Source organism: Procambarus clarkii, chromosome 31, assembly GCF_040958095.1.
Source record: "Procambarus clarkii isolate CNS0578487 chromosome 31, FALCON_Pclarkii_2.0, whole genome shotgun sequence".
NCBI lineage: Eukaryota > Metazoa > Arthropoda > Malacostraca > Decapoda > Cambaridae > Procambarus > Procambarus clarkii.
In genome coordinates, this window is record NC_091180.1 from 7,153,173 (window position 1) to 7,158,421 (window position 5,249).

The window sequence follows — 5,249 nt, forward strand, 5'->3', positions numbered from 1 at the left end:
TCATCTCCGGCTTCTTTATAAATTTCCTCGAGATACTTGTGCCTCATTTCTTGTGGTATCATGTTGGATTTTTTCGTTGCCATTTCATTGATGATGATCTTGCATGAGTCATCCTCCCAGGGAGGTAACCTCTCTACAGGCAGGAGCTCACGGGCTTGCTCAAGCAGGTGAAGCTCTTCAAGGTAGCAGACTGCTCTGTGATGCCATTTTTTGCTTCTCCTGTTTCCCCCTGAAAGTAGCACAGAGCTCAGTTTTTTCTTGGCAATATCATTGTAATGGGGATCTCTGGCTATCCTAATTGCAAGCTTAGCATTCAGCTCCTGAATTCTGCTTTTAACACTGGGAAGGGACAACTCCTCTCGTAGATTAGATGTTTTGGCAGTTCTTGGAACTCCAAGAATGATTGTCATGGCTTCATTTTGAATGCTTTCAAGCCTTTTCATATCGCTTTGGGAGTAGGTGCACAGAACTGGTGCGGCATAGTCTATGACGGAGCGCACATAGGCTGTGTACATCATTTTAAGCACGGCAATAGAGGCTCCATGTCCATTCCAGGTCATAGCTTTCAGTGCCCTGAGTCGACTTTTGCATGTTCCTATGAGTTGATTGAGCTCCTCTTTCTTTCCCTTGTTAGAGCCGACAGTGACGCCAAGTACCGATAGTGGTCAACCCATTCAAGTGTTACACCATTAATTTGCAGTTCTTCATTTGCTCTCCGCTTGTGATGGGAGTATGCCTTCGTCTTGTTTGTGGAGAGAGTGAAACCGAGCTCAATACATTTCCTTCCAAGGAGTTAACAAAAAAAAAAAATAAAATGTTTATTTAGGTAAGGTACATACATACAAGAAATTTTTACAAAGATTGGTTGACTTATAGGTAGAGCTAGTACATACAATGCCTAAAGCCACTATTACGCAAAGCGTTTCGGGCATGAAAAACTTAAATGACAAGCTTAATACTAATTGAGCATAAAGAGTAGAATGAAAACAAGAAATGAAAACATAGCTGAAAAAGCAGCACAAATACAATTATGCCGACAAACAGCGCTCTTAAAAAAAAAAACAGACATTGGTTGACAATAGAAGGGTAAGGTAGGTTACAGGGAATTTATTAGGTATAGCTTCGTTTTTATCTTAAACTGGTTGAGAGAGGTACAGTCTTTAACATGGTTGGGAAGGTCATTCCACATTCTGGGCCCCTTGATTTGTAGAGCATTTCTAGTTTGATTAAGTCGTACTCTAGGAATATCAAAACTGTATTTATTTCTGGTGTAGTGCTCATGGGTTCTGTTACAACCTTCTATGAAGCTTTTGAGATCAGGATTGGCATTATAGTTTAGCGTTTTATATATGTATAATACACATGAGAGAATGTGCAGTGACTTAATGTCTAACATATTCAGAGATTTGAGTAGGGGTACCGAGTGATGTCTGGTACAATGGGTTCAATGGACTGTTCAATTTTTCCCAAGGTGGGAGCTTGTATTAGAACATCATCTGCATATCCCACTTGTTGTGTTCCTTCCGGAAAATCAATATTTGCAATGGCGTTCATAAGTACATTGAATAGTGTAGGGCTTAAGACTCCGCCTTGGGGGGTCCCGAGTTCCATATTCATTGTTCTGGAGACTGCTCCATTGAAGCAAACCTTGGCTTTCCTCCCTGTGAGGTAGTCTTCAACCCATTTCATGAGTCTCCCCTTGACACCCATGCATGCAAGCTCGTCCAGAATCGCAATCCCCTGTGCTTTGTCGAAGGCTCCTTTGATGTCAACAAATACAGAGTACCTAGCCGTGTCATTAGCAAAGTAATTAACTATACAATTTGCTGTGCTCCGTCCTTTAACAAATCCATTGACCCCCCTCCCCTAACCTTCCTATTTTGTGCAACAGTCGGTTTAGGATGATCCTTTCAAGCATCTTGCAAGTGCATGACACGAGACTGATAGGTCTGTAATTACCAGGGTCATTAGGCTTCGGTATGGGAATAATTATTGCGTGTTTCCATTGTGTGGGCAACACTCCACTTAGGAATGACTTGTTAAAAGGTGGAGTAGTGGATTCCCAGACACTTCACACAGTGCATTGAGTATGTCGTAGGTGACGCCATCTTCACCAGGTGGTGTACTTTTACCCTTTTTCATAGCGCCCCTTACTTCTTGGGCTGTGATTGGTTCCCCATATTCGTCATCACTAGACAGTGCTCTTGTTATCCTAATTCTTCTGTCATCATGTCGCAGGAGCTGTTCCCTGCTGATTTCTGCAGGGAGAGAGGAGGAGGATGCTGCATCACTCCACTTGTGAATTAGTTCCTCAGCCTTACCCTGGGGGTCTTTGTAAGCCGCAGGCCGGGCTCTGCCCCCCTTAGCTATCTGAATTTTTGCCCACACTTGTCTTGCAGATGTTTCCCGTCCAATAGAGCTGGTGAACTCAAGCCATTGTCTTTCCCGCTCTTTAATCTTCTCTTCCCTTGCTACTTGACACACAGTTTTAAACAATTCTTGGTTACTTTCAGTGGGATGTCTCCGGTACTCTCTACTCATGTCTCGCACATTTGCGTTAAGCATCTTTATGTAATCATTCTCATACCATTTTATTTTCTTCCTCTGAGGGAGGAAGTTCTGGCTCTCTGCACGTATTCGCAGTTTGAAATTACGACTTTTTATACCCAACATATGCCAAGTACTGAAAGCGGTGTTTGGTCACATTTGTCCCAAACCTCCCTGCAAGATTTCAAAATATCCCAAACATTCCAATTTCGAGGCCTGAGCCATATTTTGGAGCCAAATGCTGGCTCTATGCACGTATTTGCAGATTGATATTATGACTTTTTATACCCAACATATGCCAAGACCTGAAAGCGGCAGTGAGTGACATTTAACACAAACTCCCCTGCAGTTTTCGAAATATCCCAAATATCCCAATTTCGAGGCCTCGGCCATATATTGGAGCCAAATTCTGGCTCTTTGCACGTATTCGCAGTTTGAAATTACGACTTTTTAAACCCAACATATGCCAAGTACTGAAAGCAGCGTTTGGTCATATGTGTCCCAAACTCCCCTGCAGTTTTCAAAATATCCCAAACATCCCATTTTCGAGGCCTGAGCCATAATTTGGAGCCAAATTCTGGCTCTATGCACGTATTCGCAGTTTGAAATTACGACTTTTTAAACCCAACATATGCCAAGTCCTGAAAGCGGCAGTGAGTGACATTTTGCACAAACTCCCCTGCAGTTTTCGAAATATCCCAAATATTTCAATTTCGAGGCCAAGCCATATTTTGGAGCCAAATTCTGGCTCTCTGCACGTATTCGCTGTTTGAAATTACGACTTTTTTATACCCAACATATGCCAAGTACTTAAAGCGGCGTTTGGTCACATTTGTCCCAATCCCACCAGCAATTTTCAAAATATCCCAAACATCCCAATTTCGAGGTGTGAGCCATATTTTGGAGCCAAATTCTGCCTCTCTGCACGTATTCGCAGTTTGAAATTACGAATTTTTATACCCAACATATGCCAAGTACTGAGAGCGGCGTTTGGTCATATTTGTCCCAAACTCCCCTGCAGTTTTCAAAATATCCCAAACTTCCCAATTTCGAGGCCTGAGCCATATTTTGGAGCCAAATTCTGGCTCTCTGCACGTATTCGCAGTTTGAAATTACGACTTTTTATACCCAACATATGTTAAGACCTGAAAGCGGCAGTGTGTGACATTTTGCACAAACTCCCCTGCAGTTTTCAAAATATCCCAAATATCCCAATTTCGTGGCCTGAGCCATATTTTGGAGCCAAATTCAGGCTCTCTGCACGTATTCGCAGTTTGAAATTACGACTTTTCATACCCAACATATGCCAAGTACTGAAAGCGGCGTTTGGTCACATTTGTCCAAAACCCCCCTGCAGTTTTCAAAATATCCCAAACATCCCAATTTCGAGGCCTGAGCCATATTTTGGAGCCAAATTCTGGCTCTATGCACGTATTCGCAGTTTGAAATTACGACTTTTTATTCCCAACATATGCCAAGTCCTGAAAGCGGCAGTGAGTGATATTTTGTGCAAACTCCCCTGCAGCTTTCGAAATATCCCAAATATCCCAATTTTGAGGCCTGAGCAATATTTTCGAGCCAAATTCAGGCTCTCGGCACGTATTCGTTGTTTGAAATTACGACTTTTTTATACCCAACATATGCCAAGTACTGAAAGCGGCGTTTGGTCACATTTGTCCCAATCCCCCCAGCAATTTTCAAAATATCCCAAACATCCCAATTTCGAGGCCTGAGCCATATTTTAGAGCCAAATTCTGCCTCTCTGCACGTATTCGCAGTTTGAAATTACGACTTTTTATACCCAACATATGCCAAGTACTGAAAGCGGCGTTTGGTCACATTTGTCCCAAACCTCCCTGCAGCTTTCAAAATATCCCAAACATCCCAATTTCGAGGCCTGAGCCATATTTTGGAGCCAAATTCATGCTCTCTGCACGTATTCGCAGTTTGAAATTACGACTTTTCATACCCAACATATGCCAAGTACTGAGTGCGGCGTTTGGTCACATGTGTCCCAAACCCCCCTGCAGTTTTCAAAATATCCCAAACATCCCAATTTCGAGGCCTGAGCCATATTTTGGAGCCAAATTCTGGCTCTATGCACGTATTCGTTGTTTGAAATTACGACTTTTTTATACCCAACATATGCCAAGTACTGAAAGCGGCAATGAGTCACATTTTGCATAAACTCCCCTGCAGTTTTCAAAATATCGCTAAAATCCCAATTTCAAGACCTGAGCCATATTTTGGAGCCAAATTCTGGCTCTCTGCACGTATTCGCAGTGTGAAATTACTACTTTTTATACCCAACATATGCCAAGTACTGAAAGCGGCGTTGGGTCATATTTGTCCCAAAGTCCCCTGCAGTTTTAAAAATATCCCAAACATCCCAATTTCGAGGCCTGAGTCATATTTTGGAGCCAAATTATTGCTCTCTGCACATATTCGCAGTTTGAAATTGCGACTTTTTTATACCCAGCATATGCCAAGTACTGAATGAGGTGTTTGGTCAGATTTGTCCCAAACCTCTCTGCAAGATTTCAAAATATCCCAAACATCCCAATTTCGAGGCCTGAGCCATATTTTGGAGCCAAATTCTGGCTTTATGAACGTATTCACAGTTTGATATTACGAATATTTATACCCAACATATGCCAAGTCCTGAAAGCGGCAGTGAGTCACATTTTGCACAAACTCCCCTG